Source organism: Boleophthalmus pectinirostris, unplaced genomic scaffold (assembly GCF_026225935.1).
Source record: "Boleophthalmus pectinirostris isolate CB_2022bp ecotype Guang Dong unplaced genomic scaffold, ASM2622593v1 HiC_scaffold_2, whole genome shotgun sequence".
Lineage (NCBI taxonomy): Eukaryota > Metazoa > Chordata > Actinopteri > Gobiiformes > Gobiidae > Boleophthalmus > Boleophthalmus pectinirostris.
The window spans coordinates 38,673,754-38,692,900 of NW_026571152.1; the positions used below are offsets into that span (position 1 = coordinate 38,673,754).

A 19,147-nucleotide genomic window follows, 5' to 3' on the forward strand; every position below is an offset into this window, starting at 1 on the left:
AAACCAACTAAAATCCTAGGACTAAAACCAGGACTAAAACCAGGACTTAAAATCCAGGACTAGGACTAAAACCAGGACTAAAATAAAACCAGGACTAAAACCAGGACTTAAAAACCAGGAAAGGATTAAAACCAGGACTAAATAAAACCAGGACTTCTAAAATAAACCAGGACTAAAATCAGGTTTTAACCAAGACAAAAACCGAGACTGAAATCAGGACTAAAATCAGGACTAAAAGTAGGTTTAACCAGGACTAAACCATGTCCTGGTTTAGACCAAGTGCGGTCTTGGGCGTCTTTACCTTCTCTAAAAGGGAGACACACATTCACCTTCCCCTGTTCTAGGAAATACTGAAAGAAGTCAATAAAGTAATTATAATAAACTGCCTAAAGACACACAAACATTTATTTTTAACAACAACAACAACAACAACAAACTGACTCTGACCTCAGTAACAAAACATTCAGCCACAGACTCCTGAGTTCTTCCATTCCACTTTCACTTTGATTCCACTTGGCCTTTAGACGCCAGTTCATTCACCTCGACCCCTGATTAAAACCGACAAAACAAAAGAGCAGCTGAACCAGGACTAAACTCAGGTTTAACCCACGACTAAAACCAGAACTAAACCAGGACTAAACTCAGGTTTAACCCAGGACTAAAACCAGAACTAAACCAGGACTAAACCAGGTCTAATCGAGGACTAATCCAGGACTAAACCAAGGACTAAACTAGGTCTAAACTAGGACTAAACTAGGTCTAAACCGGACTAAACCAGGACTTAAACCAGGAACTTAAACCAGGACTAAACAGGACTAAACAGGACTAAACCAGGATAAACCAGGACTAAAACCAGGTCTAAACTAGGACTAAACTAGGTCTAAACTCGGACTAAACCAGGACTAAACCAGGACTAAAACCAGGACTAAACCAGGACTAAACCAGGACTAAAACTAGGTCTAAACCAGGACTTAAACCAGGACAAAACCAGGTCTAAACCAGGAGTAAAATTAGGTCTAAACCAGGACTAAAACCAGAACTAAACCAGGACTAAAACCAGAACTAAACCAGGACTAAACCAGAACTAAACCAGGACTAAACCAGGACTAAACCAGGACTAAACCAGGTCTAAACCAGGTCTAATCGAGGACTAATCCAGGACTATTTCACAAATAAAATCAAGACTAAACCCAGTACTAAACCCAGGACTAAAAGCAGGACTACAACGGGACTAAACCAGGACTAAACCAGGTCTAAACCAGGTCTAATCCAAAACTAAAATCAAGTCTAAACCCAGGACTAAAACCAGGACTAAAAAAGAAATAAAACCAGGTCTAAACCAGGACTAAACCAGGTCTACACCAGGACTAATCCAGGACTAAAATCAAGACTAAACCCAGGACTAAACCAGAACTAAAATCAGGTCTTAACCAGGACTAAAGCAGGTCTAAGCCAGGTCTAATCCAGCACTAAACCAGGAATAAACCAGATCTAAACCAGGTCTAAACCATATCTAAATCAAGACTAAACAAGGCAGTCTCTCCTGAGTACTTCCATTCCACTTTCACTTTCACTTTGACTCCACTTGGCCTTTAGACGCCAGTTCATTCACCCTGGCCCCTGATTAAAACCGACAAAACAAAAGAGCAGCTCCTCTGGCACGGCACAAAGCCTCACACTTGACACCGACTCAGAGGCTCACCGTTAAACCCGACAGACGCGCCGTTACCGTCACACCGCGACCTCCGAAAACGTCATTTATTTCAGGCGGTCTGTGCTTCGTCTGCGTCCCACACAGAAGCCGGTAATGCAGCGCAGAGACGTACGGCTGTAATGAGGCGGAGGTCACGCCGGTTGCTGAGCTTGTATCTATAAAGCCTGATTGTGGACGAGGGGGAAGTGGACATTTCCTCTGGTGATTCAGTGCACAGTTTGGAGCAGAGTCACAGGAAGCCCACCCATACCACAGCCACCAGTCGGTACCAAACAATCAGCTAAGCAATTTACGACGCTTCCTGAACACGCGATTGTCCGTGCTATTCCAGACCCGTGAATGACCTCTGCTTTTTTTATTTTTTTAGTAGTTTTTTTGGGATTCAGCATTTTAATAATAACAATCCAGTACAATATAAGGTCAAACAACAATGCAGATCCTCCAGAAACCACTAGGGGCGCACCGATCCTGCTTTTTCAGCTCCAGTACTGTTACTTAAAGCTGCACTGTGTAACTTTTCTGCTTGCTTTTACGGAGATATTATAGCTTGCCTGGGACATTATTGAAATCTGGACAGCACGATTATCATGGCCAAAAGAATTGCAATTAAGGATTATATCATAATAATTATTAATGTTGCTGACAGTTCAAGTCAGTTTTTTAATGGATATGAATAATTATAACTTTAATATTACAAATAAGTTCCATCTTTAAACAACTTTATAGTAATGTACCTTGTTATAAGTGAAAACAACAATGATCTAGCAGAGAAGGTCAAACTTATTTTGGTCCGGGGGCCGTATCCAACCTACTTTGATCCCAAAGGGGCCGTGTCAGAAAACTCACGGCATATAAACCCCCAAAACAACAATAATTTAAAATATTTGTGCAGAGAAACGCAAATCTATTGCAGAAATATTTTTTAATTGATGAACTCTTTCTTTTACAGAATATTATAATATTATGAACAACCAGAAACTTGAAGAAAAATAAAATTTCAACACAATGTTTTAACATGAACTTGTATGTAAACAGGAATAAATCAATTTTTCTTGTAAAATCCTGCACTCGGCTCCACTTTTCTCATGTTGGCCATTTTGTTGATGAGGGTGTCACGGTCAACAGTCAAAACGATCGTCCTTTAAGAGTGTTTGGAAAGAGACAAGTCTTCATTTGTGCTGCTCTGGTGGGAGGGGCCACGTACAGAGACGCTGGAGACGCTGCTATGCTAAGCACAGCAAAAAATTACCAATAATTTAATAGAAAAATAAAAATAATAAAATATTTTCATAGAAAATCAGCCGAGGGCCAGATTAAAGGTCTTGGAGAGCCGAATCTGGCCCCCGGGCCGTATGTTTGACACCCCTGATCTAGCAGATAGCAATTATCACAATTAACATGAATGATTATTGTCTATCCTTTTTTCACAATACACTTTATTATTTATTTATTTATTATTATTATTTTTTTAATGTTTTTATTTTATTTTTAATTTCATTTTTAATTTCATTTCATTTCATTATTTATTATTATTGTTTATTGTCCGATCCCTGCAACATGGCATTAAATTTATCCAGCCCCATGGAGACAAGGGCAAGTTACAGGTCAGATCTGTGAGGCGGAGATAACGCTGGGCCAAAAATCGAAAGATTGACAGATAGTGATCTACTTTGGTCAAGCGCAATGATAAGGCGAGCGCATTTTAATCGACAGGTCTGCAGCCAGTCGTGCGGCAGTGACAGTGCATGGAGCCGACGAGGATTTAGGATTTCTTGTTTAGGAAAAAGCAGCCTGAATAATAAAAATAATAATAATAACAATAAAAAATAGATTATTGTTATATTATTATTATTAATAATAATAATAATAATAATAATAATAATAATAATAATAATAATAATAATAATAATAATAATAATAATAATAATAATAATAATAATAATCTCAATAATAATAATAACAACAATGCATTAATCTTATATAGTGTTTTTTTTTTGTTTTTTTTTTCCAGAAGCTCAAAGTCCATTACTCACACACACTTCACTTTCATACTAGACAATGTGGGTGAAGTGTCTTGCCTAAGGACACAACAACAGCTTTTTACCACTGGCTCCCCCCCCGAATATAAAATAATTTAAATAATTTATCTTCCACGTAAATCTCAGTTTAACATTGACTCACAAAAGCTATATTTACACCATGATTGTCCCTTGGCGTACCACTGCCGTACCATTCCCACCGGTGCCAGCTGGCCTTCATAGTCTCACCACACTTGATTCATAAACCTCCTCGTTTGGAAGCAGAGTCCAGGGGCTTGAACGCTCAAAGATCACACTATGTTCACTTTTGAAATCACACCGTGTTGGCTTTTCACGTCAGGTCCATATTATTGATGGTTAATAAACTTCTCATGCTTAAGACGTCCAGTTGGTCTACAGCCGTTTTACTTCCACCCTTTCTTGGACAAGCAACTTCAGCAACACCTAAGGCACCTGATTTTTCCAGCGGTCTCCCATCCAAGTACTATCCAGACACAACCCTGCTGAGCTTCCGAGATCAGACGAAATCAGGCTTTGTCAAGGAGGTTTGTCCACAAGCCTGAGCCACAGTGTGTCCCTTTGTCTCCTCACGTGTTCACAAGTTCACTACTTTTGACTTAAATCTGCACAATTTGACTAAGGCTACGTTCAGACTGCAGGGGTTATTGCTCAATTTGGATTTTTTTGGCGAGGTCGTTCACATTTTCAATTAAAAGCGACTTGTATGTGATCTCCAGTGTGAAATGTAAACTTCCCAAGTGTCCCGCATGAGTATTGGAGAACAGAACGACGTCACACACAGCAGCAGCAAGTTTAGTTTTTTTTTAGTTTAGTTTATTTATTTAATGAGACCGGGACAGTGCACAGTATACATTAACCTTAACAGGAGAGATGCATTGTACCAGGTTATAGCGCCAGTGCTCATTTCCACCTGTCGTCCCTTGATGTTATAGTTCATAAAATCAAACATACAAAGAGAATGACTTTATAATGTCCAGAGCATCATAACAATTCTGTTTCCTCATTCACTCCCCGTTCTCTCAGTATCTTAAAAACATCATCCTTATCAAAAGCATCATTCAAGCCAATGATGTTCATTTTGTCTTCTTATATACTTTAACTTCTTAGGTTCTTTTTAAAGACAATGCAGTAAAGTGTATTTACCTTGTTGACATGTTTCTGCTGCTGCCATCTTCAGAACTGTCACTGGTGTTGGTGGTGACGTGTCGTATATCAGCTGTTGTTACTTCCTGTAGGCGTGGTCAGACCTGATGGACCTGGCAGGTCGCCGGGCGACGGGAGGCGTGGTCAGTCTGAGCGACCTGCCAGGTCCATCAGGTCTGACCACGCCTACAGGAAGTAACAACAGCTGATATACGACACGTCAACACCAACACCGGTGACAGTTCTGAAGATGGCAGCAGCCGAAACATGTCAACAAGGTAAATACACTTTACTGCATTGTCTTTAAAAAGAACCTAAGAAGTTAAAAGCATCATTCATTTCATTTGCTCTGGAGCATCACTTTTGCTTCACTCATCAGTCCACACTATGGGCGCTGATTTGGTTTGAGAGGAGCCACCATTTCGCCTGGCATAAAAATGTGCCATAGTTGGAACATGTTACCAACAGAACTGATCACATGTACAAAGTGTGCTCAGTGTTTACGTAAGTCGCCTAAACATGGACACGAGCATTGAACACCTGGAGATTTTAAAGTTGCTGTCGTACCAGCCGTAGAAAGGAACATGCGGGTGCAGAGTCGCAGCAAAGAGTATCGCTTTGTGGCTTGTTGATGACGTGTAGGTGGGATGAATGCGACCTGGCCGTTCGGACTGAAGTCGCACCGCCAACCTGTGGGTCAGCGGATTAGACAGCTCAACCAATAATGTTTAATTCGACAGCGGGATTCGAACCACCAACCTTCAGATGAGTGGACTGACTGAGCTAATGCCGCCAAAATCTGAACTTCAATCTTCATGGCAATTTATTCTGACAACGTTAAAGGGACAGTCCGGAATTTTGGACATAGGACATCATTTCCTAGTGAGCCAGAGTGTTGGAGACACTTTTTAGAATATTCCATCCAGTCCACCACAATGCCGTTTAACCTTTTGGAAACGCTACGTAGATGACATCCTGGAGAAAATACAGCAAGGACACACACACAAAAACTCACGGACCATCTCAACACACAAGACGACACAGGTAATATTCAATTCACACACGAGGAGGAGAAAGACGGAGCCATATCTTTTCTGGACATTAAAATCCACCACATCGCAGACGGCAGCATCAAAATTACTGTATACCGGAAACCTACACACACTGACCAATATTTACTCTGGACATCCGAACACCCCACTGCACACAAACTTTCAGTAGTAAGAACACTATTCGAACGGGCCACACTCATCACAGACCGACAGGGAGGAAGAGGAGAGACACATCATACAAGCACTCAAACAATGTCAGTATCCCAGCTGGGCCATAAACAAAGGCAGACAACAAGTTATCAATAAAACCAACAAACCCCGGAAAAAAACAACAATCCAACACAGGGCAGCAGGACCACAAGAACATAGTCACACTACCGAACATCAGAGGTATAACCGAACCCATCCAGAGCCATGAAAAAACACAACATAAGCACTGTAGTAAAACCAGACACAAAACTCCGCCAACAACTCGTACATCCCAAGGACAAAATCCCACAAGAACAAAAATGCAACACCATCTACGAAATCCAATGCAAATCATGCAATAAATCATACATAGGGGAAACAGGCCGGGCATTTCACATCCGAAAAAAGGAACACCAAAAGGAATGCGAAAAGGAAACGTCAGGGAGACTCACCAGAACACAAAAAGACAAAGCAGAACAGGAAAACCTAAAATCCGCCACATCAGACACTGTAAAAGGAACAACCACATTATGGATTGGGACGGGGCTCGGGTCATCGGATCGGAAAACAACAAGTTCAAACGCTCAAGGAGGCCATTGAAATCAGGAAACGAGGCACGGACAGCATTAACCGTGATGACGGAGTGTGTCTCCTTTCACACACCTGGGACACCCTCCTCCAGAGACACCGGGCGACGGGAGGCGTGGTCAGTCTGAGCCACCTGCCAGGTCCATCAGGCCGACCACGCCTACAGGAAGTAACAACAACTGATTTACGACACGTCACCACCAACACCGTGACAGTTCTGAAGATGGCTTGCAGCTAGCAGCCGAAACATGTCAACAAGGTAAACACACTTTACTGCATTGTCTTTAAAAAGAACCTAAGAAGTTACAGTCCTTGTATTTGCAGAGGTCGCTGTTGCTAGACTAGTGCATGTCAATGGTCATAGTTATCCTGACACCCCACAAAACACCCGAAGCAAATCTATTATTACACCAGACTGTCGGTGTAAACGTCTGTGTTGTCTGTGGGATGAATGCGTTTGGGCCGTTCAGACTGAAGTCGCATGTCAAAAGATCGGATATGTATCAGTTTTAGGAGCACATATCCAAGTGGCCTGGGTCACATTTGAAAAAAAATCGGATCTGTGTCGTTCAGACTGTCATTAAAAGATCAGATACAGGTCACATAGGGGCGAAAAAATCATTTGGGTCACTTCAGGCTGCAGTCTGAACGTCGCCTTTAAGTCCAGTGTCTCTCTCCCTTTGGCGAGGTTCTGGCCGGACAGGTAAACATTCTTCTTAAGTGACCAGGCATGACGTATTAACATATTAACAGATTTGGTAATTGTTTCTAAATTACACCACAAATCTCGTTACATACTGCTTGCCAAAACTGTCAGACTCAGCCCTTGATTTTCCATTGGTTTTCCATCAGCGCTCGCTTAGTTACGGGCGCATATTTCAGAGTTTGAGTTGGCGACGGGAGCGGGCACAAATCAAAAGATGGTGGCAGAGAAGGGAACATGGTGTAATTACTCACAGTTCTGAGGTGGTCCTGATCAGAGGCAGTGGCGCTGGGCTCAATGTGGCAGTCTGTCAAACACAAGAAGGAAAAGCGGCCAGTGAAATACACACACAAGGTTGAATGTGTAAAAATAATGTAAAAAGAGGTAACACTAACAGGATTTACTTAGGATTCGTAGGCTTATTCAATATCTGTTGGGGTAAATACCTGACTTTCATTTGATATTTTATAAAAAGCAACATTAAAGTTCCTACAGTGTGCTAGTCAAGCTTTAAATCATTGTTACCTCCGCAAAAACAGACCTGGAGTTGTGTTTTGTGTCATTAAAATGTTTGACTAATCCTTTATTATTAGACTGTCTACGTCTCGAAAGCTCAAAATGCTCTGTTCCACGTTGTGAGGTCATGTAGTGGTCGTTTTCAAGTGAACAGCTACACTACCGGTCAAAAGTTTTAGAACCCCACGCTTTTTCCAGCTTTTGACTGTAAATTATTCAGTTCATTCTGTCATTGCACTCTGAAATGAAAGCACAGAACAAATAAGCCGAGTTGAAAAAGAAAAACACGGAATCAATTTATAGTCCAAAACGTATTCTAAACTTTTGATTCATGAAAGTGTCCACCTTTGGCAGGTATAACAGCTGAACACACTCGTGGCTCGTTCTTTTTACAGCAGAAATGAAATATTGTTCAGAAAGTTCTTCCCAAGTCTGTTGCAGAAGTTTCCATAAATGTGTGGCACTTGGAGGTTGCTTCACTCTTCTGTCCAGTTCATCCCAAACCAGCTCGACGGGGTTTAAGTCTGGACACTGTGCTGCTGGACGCTCCATGTTTTCAAGCTTTACCGTCTTGTTCTTTTTTCCTGAGGTAGTTTTGGCAGAGCTTGGACTTGTCTTTTGTATCTTTTTTTAACCTCTGTCTGTTCAGTTTTTACCTTTGTACAATTTCAAGCTCTTCATTGGACTTGCACGACTTGAATTGCAATAAATAACTGGAAAATTTGGGTGTTCTAAAACTTTTTACCAGTAGTGTACGTTTGACCTTTAGTTCAGGAAAAGGGGGTCCACTACCTATTCCAACATCACTTCATTACAATATGTCTCTAGTTAGACGAGCTGGTTTTCCAACACTATTTAGTATCGCTATTTCGACCCATCACGTTGTGCGATAGTCTATTCAGGTGCGTCTCTCACTGTCATTTCATCATATACAGTGTGTTTTGGGCTGCGAGAGTGTCATCTCATTGAGCTGGCGCAATGAACGTGGTTATTTATTTAGACTAGACATGTCAAACTTAGGCCTGTGGGCTAAATTTGGCTCGCGATATAATATCAAATATGTATTAGAGCTGCCCGCCGGCTCCAGATAGACTATAGAGACATTATTTATTTAAAATTGTTTTTTATTTATTTTATATTCTGCTTGTTCTGGATTCATTGTTTAAGCAGAACTACTACTTTACTACTACTTTAGCATTACATATTAATTAGGCAAGGCAAGTTTATTTGTATAGCACAATTCGTACACAAAGTAATTCAAAGTGCTTTACAGAATAAGAAATACATTAAAATCATAATAAAAACGAATCAAAACATAAATAATCATGAAGATTAAAATTTTAAAAAAAGAGAGACATAAATTGGAGAGAAGAGTGCGGAATGAAAACCTTTCAGTTATATGCACAGTTAAACAGAAATGTTTTGAGTCTGGATTTAAACAGCGTCACAGAAGAGTCTGTCTCACATGTTCAGACTGTTCCAGGTTTTAGCTGCTTGAACCTGAAACTCTGACTCCCCTTGTTTAGTCGTGACTCTGGGCACCAGCAGGAGGCCGGTCCCTGAGCTCCTCAGAGTGTGAGATGGTTCATATGACACTAACATGTCACAGATGGACTTTGGTGCTCGGTCATGGAGACACTTGTACAAGCAGAGCTGCTTTAAAGTCTCTGAGCCACAGGAGCCAGTGCAGAGACCTGAGCACAGGACTTATGTGCTCGTACTTCCTAGTTCGAGTCAGGACCCGAGCTGCAGCGTTCTGGATGTTCTGGATGTTCTGGATGTTCTGCAGCGTCTCACAGCTCGTTTGGAGAGACCAGTGAGCAGAACATTACAGTATCTAACCTACTGGAGACAAATGCATGGATAAGTTTCTCCAAGTCTGCTTTAGACAGTAAACCTTTGATTTTTGCTATGTTTTTTAGATGGTAAAAGGCTGCAGATGTTATTGATTTGATGTGGCTGTTAAAGTTCAAGTCTGAGTCCATTATTACCCCGAGATTTCTTGCCTGATTTGAAGGTTTTAGAGAGAGAGACTGGATGAATTAACACATTAACATTACATATCTCAAAAGAACAGAAAATATGGGGTTGAAATTTTTCAATAAATATTTAGTTAGTCCCATCACTTAGTCCAAGTTTTTTATTTTGGTCTTCTGTGAATTTAAGTTTGACACCCGTAATTTAGGCTACAAGGTGTTCTCCGCAGATCACCTACATGGAGAAATGAATGAAGACAAAGGGCCCACGCAGCCTCTGTTTTAGATTAGACATTTTCCCGAAGGCCTATGCTCTTTTTTAAAATGCATGAATGTTTTCCCATGGCGATCAGTTACATTACATTACATTTTCCCACTGTCTGATCCTATGTGGCCAATGTATTCTCTGATCAAGAACTTTGCACCGGCCCGAGCATCTTATGAATATATGGGAGCGCAAAGTATAACAGACTATCACATTAATATTTTTCAGTGGAATGTTTAAAAAATACTCAAGTGCCGATACTCCGACAATTAGACGTCGGTGTCTAAATAGCGGCACTCCGGAATATCGGCACGTAACCCAGGAAAAGACTGCCAATTTCAGTGTTGAAGTCATCCAAGTGAAGGGTTGTGGAGTTTATAAACACAGTGGAGCACTTCCTGTATTACCACATGACATCACAAAGTCGAGCAGAGCATTTTCTGTGTGAGAGAAGAACTTCTAGTACAACTCTGGGTATGTTTGTAATGAGGAAACAACAATAGAAATAACGTAATATGGGCCCTTTAAGAAAATTTAAAGGTTGTATGGAGGATTTTTTTTTGTTTCAAATTGTCAGTGAAAGTTTAAAATACCATTACAGAGATGCAGCAGCCTTATAATTATGATGACCAAAAAAAAAAAGAATGAAAATCTATCAACTGTGGACGTAGTGAGGCCAGATAAACATCAGCCAATAGAAAACGAGGCTGCCTCATTTTCTATTGGCTGTTAGGCTGTCAATCAAACTCCCTACGTTTCTAGTGTAACTGACTGGGGATTACGTGGTTTATACAGCGGTTTTTAGAGTCTTTTTTTTCAAACTGTCGCTTCCTCACAGTTTGCACAAAGTTTGTTGCGATGGCGGACGAGAATCCACGACCAGTTCGCCGCAAAAGAAATCAATTTTTGAGGTTGCTGAAAGAAGAGAAGGAGAAAAGGAGCGAAGACAAACTGAGGTGATTCTTGGAGATCTCTTCCAGCGATGGCGCGAATGAAGCTGACGAAGGGTCTAAAAACTGACGCTTCGGTTGCTAAATTACTTCTAGACAGGTCACTTCAACAGTAATTCTGAACACTCACTGGCTGTAAACAAGTGTGATTTCTAGAGTAAGGAGGCAGAAGGAGGTGTTTCTACTGAGGAAGCTGTGGATGAGGAAGGTGGTGTCACGCATGCACAACATTTGAAAAAGGACTGTCGATGTATTTCTTTTCCCTTAAAAAAATCCTCTATACAACCTTTAAGATAATCCCATTGAGATATAACACCAATACTCTTTAAATTTACGATTGAAAAATAGACGAGATCAAGTCTAATTCTGCATTATTTTCAAATTTACAACAAAAAAGCATGCCTGTAAGAAGAAAACAGTCCAGAGATTAATAAGCGACTTTTATAGACAAAGGACGACGAATATTTGAGCCAACGAAAGAGAAAATGTCCAACTGTTAATGTGATTTGTTGAGCTGTGGCTGCAAACGCTCTTTATGGACACAAACTGCAATTAACCAGCTCCTTTTGTCAGTAACACAAAAGGAGGCAAAGAAAGAAAAGAAAAAAATAACTTTCTTGGAAGTTACAGACCAATTTAATTAAACCACAGAATCAGGACTTAACGTGGGGAAGGAACAGTTCAGTTTTAAGCAGTTGAAATGGTAAATAGTCACATTTTTGTACAGCGATTTTCCATCTTCAAGTCTCAAAATCTCTTGCCCAAGGACACAGTGACAGCATTCATCTGTGGGAGCTGGAATCGCACCGCCAACCTGTGGGTTAGTGGATTAGACCGCTCAACCAATAATGTTTACGTTGACAGCAGGATTGGAATCACCGACATTCAGATCAGTGGACAAACTCTACCAACTAAACTTGAATCTTCATGGCGATTATTCTGACAATGTTAAAGGGACAGTCCCAAATTTTGGACACAGGACCTCATTTCCTAGTGAGCCAGAGTGTTGGAGACGTGTGGAGACACTTTAAAAAAAAAAAAATTCCATCCAGTCCTTGTATTTGCAGAGGTCGCTGGTGCTAGACTAGTGCATGTCAATGGCCATAGTTCTCCTGCCACTAAAAACAGTCTTACCCACTCCACAAAACACCCGAAGCAAATCTATTATTACAAAAGACTGTCCATGTAAAATGTCTGTGTTGATAGAATAATTTTAGAAGTAAAACCAACCTTGCATTTGAAGGATTTATGTCTGAGCAGCAGCAGTGAGGTGTATTTCCTGATAGAAAGCTCGGCAGCGGCGGACTGATATATGAGAAAATAGTCCCTCAACATGCGACGATTCATGCGATGCAAGGTTAGTTTTATTTCAAACATTATTCTATCAACACAGACATTTACATCGACAGTCTGGAGTAGTAATAGTTTTACTTCAGGTGTTTTGTGGAGTGGGTAAGACTGTTTTTAGTGTCAGTATAACTATGACCATTGACATGCACTAGTCTAGCACCAGCGACCTCTGCAAATACAACGACTGGATGGAATATTTAAAAAAGTGTCTCCACACGTCCACACAAATATACAGTAGGGTTGTCGCGATAACTGCAAAAATGAATCACCGTGGTACTAAGAGGCCCACTGCGGTGCATGTTGGGCCACCGCGATCACTGCATGTGACCAATGTGACCTGACCCAGAGTCCTGCACGGGTACATTTTTAGAGATCACACCCGCCAGAACCTGTTAATATTCCACCTGTTACCATGATCGTGATAACCCAGGACTCACCCAAGACTAAGGTGCGCCTGCATAGACTGTCGGGTGACTGCAGGCGAAAGGACCGGCGTGTAGAACTCCGAGTCGCACGGAAGTAAGTGTGGTCGTCTGACTCGACCTGGTGCAGGAGTCTGACCCGAGCTGCCACAGTGAGAGCTGGAGAGATGCAGCGGCACTTGTTCCAAAGCCAAATGTTACTTCTCCCACGCTACAAACGTTATATCCACACAACAACCAAGGTACATGTGCATCTGTGCAACAAGTGCATCATCTGAGAAAGTTTTCAGAGCTGCTGGAAATATTATAACTCCGGGGGATGGGGGGGTGGAGTATTACCACATACTGTTGAGCTGCTACACCGCACTGGGGGAGAAATTCCCTAACCGCGACAGCCCTAATATATATTACTGTATCCACACTCTGGTCTTTTATAGTTCAAGCTGACAATGTTTATTGTCAATCTTTCATATGAAACACATATAAAGAATCAAAATTGTGTCTCAAAGGAATTGTATGTAACATTTTTATTTCAAATTCCATAAGCATGACCGAGCTGTGTCCCCAGATACGATGTTGACATCCTCAAATCAAATATAGCTTGTAATAGTAACAGTTGTAAAGTTGATTTATTCTTAAATTACAAAAACACTGGCCAAGTTGTAATTTGTTGCAGAAGCAGAATAAGCCTCACATGACTCACTCATTTGGGTTGTCAGTTTCGATGCTGAAATCCAGTTGGTTTAAACCTAAAAGGACAATATTTGAGCTGTATTTGAGCCTGTATTTGAGCCGTATTTGAGTCTGTATTTGAGCCTGTATTTGAGCTGTATTTGAGGTAATATTTGAGCTGTATTTGAGCCTGTATTTGAGCTGTATTTGAGGTAATATTTGAGCTGTATTTGAGCTGTATTTGAGCTGTATTTGAGCTGTATTTGAGCCTGTATTTGAGCCTGTATTTGAACTGTATTTGAGCTGTATTTGAGCTGTATTTGAGTCTGTATTTTGAGTCTGTATTTGAGCTGTATTTGAGTCTGTATTTGAGGTAATATTTGAGTCTGTATTTGAGCTGTATTTGAGTCTGTATTTGAGCTGTATTTGAGCCTGTATTTGAGCTGTATTTGAGCTGTATTTGAGCTGTATTTGAGCCTGTATTTGAGCTGTATTTGAGCATTTGAGCTGTATTTGAGTCTGTATTTGAGCTGTATTTGAGCCTGTATTTGAGTCTGTATTTGAGCTGTATTTGAGTGTATTTGAGTCTGTATTTGAGAGCTGTATTTGAGCCGGTATTTGAGTCTGTATTTGAGTCTGTATTTGAGCTGTAATTTGAGTCTGTATTTGAGTCTGTATTTGAGCTGTATTTGAGGTATTTGAGTCTGTATTTGAGTCTGTATTTGAGCTGTATTTGAGGTAATATTTGAGTCTGTATTTGAGCTGTATTTGAGCTGTATTTGAGGTATTTGATATTTGAGTCTGTATTTGAGCTGTATTTGAGCTGTATTTGAGTAATATTTGAGTATTTGAGCTGTATTTGAGCTGTATTTGATATTTGAGTCTGTATTTTGAGGTATTTGATTTGAGTCTGTATTTGAGGTAATATTTGAGTCTGTATTTGAGGTAATATTTGAGTATTTGAGTATTTGAGTCTGTATTTGAGCCTGTATTTGAGGTAATATTTGAGTCTGTATTTGAGTCTGTATTTGAGCTGTATTTGAGGTAATATTTGAGTCTGTATTTGAGCCTGTATTTGAGCTGTATTTGAGTCTGTATTTGAGCTGTATTTGAGGTAATATTTTGAGTCTGTATTTGAGCTGTATTTGAGCTGTATTTGAGCTGTATTTGAGGTATTTGAGTATTTGAGCTGTATTTGAGCTGTATTTGAGCTGTATTTGAGCCTGTATTTGAGCTGTATTTGAGTCTGTATTTGAGCTGTACTGTATTTGAGGTATTTGATATTTGAGCTGTATTTGAGTCTGTATTTGAGTGTATTTGATATTTGAGTCTGTATTTGAGCTGTATTTGAGCTGTATTTGAGTGTATTTGGTAATATTTGAGTCTGTATTTGAGGTATATAGTCTGTATTTGCTGTATTTGAGCTGTATTTGAGGTATTTGAGCTGTATTTGAGCTGTATTTGAGTATTTTGAGTCTGTATTTGAGTCTGTATTTGAGTGTATTTGAGCTGTATTTGAGCTGTATTTGAGCTGTATTTGAGCCTGTATTTGAGTCTGTATTTGAGCCTGTATTTGAGCTGTATTTGAGCTGTATTTGAGCTGTATTTGAGCTGTATTTGAGCTGTATTTGAGTCTGTATTTGAGCTGTATTTGAGTATTTGAGTCTGTATTTGAGCTGTATTTGAGCCTGTATTTGAGCTGTATTTGAGATTTGAGCTGTATTTGAGCTGTATTTGAGGTAATATTTGAGTCTGTATTTGAGCTGTATTTGAGTCTGTATTTGAGCTGTATTTGAGCTGTATTTGAGCTGTATTTGAGCTGTATTTGAGCTGTATTTGAGCTGTATTTGAGCTGTATTTGAGTCTGTATTTGAGCTGTATTTGAGCTGTATTTGAGCTGTATTTGAGCTGTATTTGAGTCTGTATTTGAGGTAATTTGAGTCTGTATTTGAGCTGTATTTGAGCTGTATTTGAGATTTGAGCTGTATTTGAGCTGTATTTGAGCTGTATTTGAGCTGTATTTGAGTCTGTATTTGAGCTGTCCCTGTATTTGAGCTGTATTTGAGCCTGTACTGTATTTGTTATTTCTGCCCATTGTGGATATAAGCGACTGTCACACGATCAAATGCTCCTCGTGCTGCAGAGCTTCACAATCACAGACTCAACTATTTTAGGCTCAGTCTGCTCCATATGAGCCGTCCTATGGGGGGAGGGACGCTGCACTGGAAAAGGAAGCTTCAATACACATATATTAACACATACGGTGAGTGAGGTGTCAGATTAGAATGAACACTAACACTAGGGCTGGGAGATAAGGCAAAAAAAAAAAAAAAACTCAATATTTTTTTCACACACTGGATGACGACCACTGGAATCTTAGGTTTTCAAACAGCGGAAGCTCCATTTCCTTTTATTTCAGAAACTGTAAACTGCCTTCAGTCACATTTGTAGAGATGTAAACTTATTTTTATAGTTTCAATTAGTATGAGATTTTTTACCGTGACAATTGTTTATCTGCACTAACCATTATTTGAAGAAAGTCGGCAGAAAACTTATTTCATCATAAACATAGATTTTTCAATTCGCAGTTTTGCTGGATATCATTAACAAGTTGCTGATACAATCCACACCTAGATACATAGACCACAATACGATACGTTTCTCAATACAGTGAGCTTTTGTTTCGATACGATATATTTCAAATTGATTTGATACGGTTCAGTGAAAATAATGGCTAAATCGTGGCTGTGATACTAAAAGTCTTTGTTAAACCACTTCTTGTGCAAAGTTCATATGAAACACAAACATTTTAATCATCAAAACAGTGAAAATGTCAAATGTGTCGCATAAACGAGTTTCCTTCCTCTAAACAAGCAACAGAAGTGTAGCGCTGTAACAAAATAATTCAGTAAAATATACCTAAAAATACTCTTGGTGACTAGTGATGTAACAATAACCGAAATATCGTGATATCGTATCGTCAAAGTTCTCACAATAATATCGTGGACCATCACAATATATCGAATTTGCTTAAATGAAGAGTTATTTAATTTAATTAAGACAGAGGGAACTACAGAGACCATGATCCTTTGCTCCATTTCAGTGCAGACTACAAGAAGAAATAACAGTTCTAACACTTTTAAGTCTTTGGATTAAGTCTTGTCAAGGCATTTTAAGAGGAAAACGTAGAATATTAACAGTTTTGTTCACAGCCTCCACAAAATATCGCAGTAAATATCGTACCATGAGATGTAGATCGTAAAAATATTGTACAGAGAGATTTGGATATCGATACTGTATCATCACATTAAATATTACGATATTGGGATATTTCAATGTTTTTGCACACCCAACAGTTATTAAACATGAATAAACTGAATTCATTTGATTCATTGCACTAATTAAAACTACATCATCATTTCAGTACAGACCAAAAAGAACAGAACAAAATCAAACCTGAATAGTTTTTAAATGGTCTGTATCAGTATCAGTTTATACAGCACTAGTTTAAACCCACATGGTATTATTAAAACAGAGCCACAGATCACAGATAACACTGTTAAAATGAACATTCTGCCGTTTTTATTATCTCTGTGCGACTATAGGGATGAAAAGATAATTCGGTTCATAGATAAATGTCATTATTCAGGTCACAATAATTGAAACAAAAGACAAAAAAAAATCCGTGTATCATTCGTTCATTCGTTTTTCAATATAAAACCAAAAATAAGAAAACGAAAAAACAACAGTTTTCTTCGTTATTTGTCTCCAAAACCAAAATGAAAAAACGGATAATTATTCGTTTTTTCAGTTTTCGATTTTGTGTTTAAATGAAGAATGGAAAAAACGGATAACGGCCGTTTCCCGTTTACGTGACTTCCGTGACTGCGATGCCGAACTTTTGCACCGGGTACGGACTGAACCAGGACTGATCCAGGTCCGAGACCAGACCAGGACCAGAGCGGGACCAGAGCAGGACCAGAGCAGGACTGGGGCGGACTCCAAGCTTTGACTCTGAGCGTCCGCGGGGTCCAAGCCTCAGCTTCGAGCTCCGGTCCTGCCGTGGGCTCTGAGCCTCCGGTCTGGTCTCGGTCTTGTCTCGGTCTCGTCTCTGTCTCAGGCCCGCTCTGGTCCCAGTCTGATCCCGGACCTGGTCCATTTGAACCAAAAGCTCTTAGTTCGGTTCGTTTTCGTTGGTGTGAAAGCGTCAGTTGGATGCTTTGCACCACCTCGGAACCAGCCGCGGTTCTGGAGCAGCCCGTCCGGACCTGTAGTCCACAGCGCATTCTCACTTTCCCCGCACGGAACCAGCACAGAGACGATGACACGGAACCGCTCGGACCACTGGTCTCGGTCTCAGTTCCGCTCTGATCCCGCTCTGGTCTCGTACCTGGATCAGTCCTGGTTCAGTCTGTATGCGGTGCAAAAGTTCGGCATCGCAGTTATCCGTTTTTTCCATTCTTCATTTAAACACAAAATCGAAAACTGAAAAAACGAATAATTATCCGTTTTTTCATTTTGGTTTTGGAGACAAATAACGAAGAAAACTGTTGTTTTTTCGTTTTCTTATTTTTGGTTTTATATTAAAAAACGAATGAACGAATGATACACGGATTAAAAAATTACAATCATGAGAACTGTAGGGGCAAAAATAAAAACGTGACGTGTCTTCTCGTATCTCACAGTTTGTTGCGCTCTTCTTCTATAATTGTGCATGATATTTCTAGTCTGTTCCATTATTCATCTTGTCAAACGGGGGCTGGGAACTTTAGTGGAAAACGCAGATTGTCCAGATGTGGTGTCGTAGGTTAGAGCTGTGGCCACATTAGAGGGAGAGTTTGCCTTTTAGTTAAGCAGATTCCAGTACACAACCTGTCAGCTGACGCAAGAGAAACCTGTGTCCGACCTGCAGCCCGCCGCACTCGTTTATCCCCCAATCAGAACCGGACCGCAGCAAAGAAACGAGGTGAACTACTGAACGTTTAGGCCTCACACAATGAATAAATATGAAACATGAAAGCCCAGAACAAGTACAAGGACTAGAAGTAATGTCAAACGCAAATGATCTTGTATTTTGTGTTGACATTTCTGTAAAAAAGGTGAATTTGAGCTTAAAGAGCCCATATTACACTACTTTCTGGTCGGTTATAATGTTGTTTCTTCATCATAAACAGACCTGAAGTTGTGATTTGTTTCATTTAACTCACAAATCCTGCAAATTAGACGAAATCCGCCAAGCAGTCAGCTTTATATTTTACAATTATTATATCAAAGTTAAACCCGCACCCGCTCGGACCTGTTAACATTCCACCCGTTATTCGCCCGTTCCCGTGATAAATCATAGACCAGTTAAAAGCATCATAACTGAAGCGTCCATCGGAATATGAATTGAAAAGTTACGACTTCAAGAATTACAATCATGAAATAAAATGAAACAGTTACACTTTCTTCAGTACGAATACGAACAGACGCGACTCGACTGTCAAAAACACGTCATTACTTCGCGGGCTTTATTTACTGAGCAGAAGAAACACTGATCAAGATGCC

General features: G+C 40.0%; 1 long non-coding RNA gene across 1 annotated transcript in view; it reads right to left on the reverse strand.

Annotated features, from left to right (window-relative positions):
- Window positions 1–19,147, reverse strand: part of LOC129409561 (uncharacterized) — a 516,267-nt gene that overhangs the window by 394,389 nt on the left and 102,731 nt on the right. The window contains exon 2 of the long non-coding RNA XR_008632450.1: window positions 7,704–7,756. This is a non-coding gene — a long non-coding RNA (uncharacterized LOC129409561). The remainder of the gene's footprint in view (window positions 1–7,703; window positions 7,757–19,147) is intronic.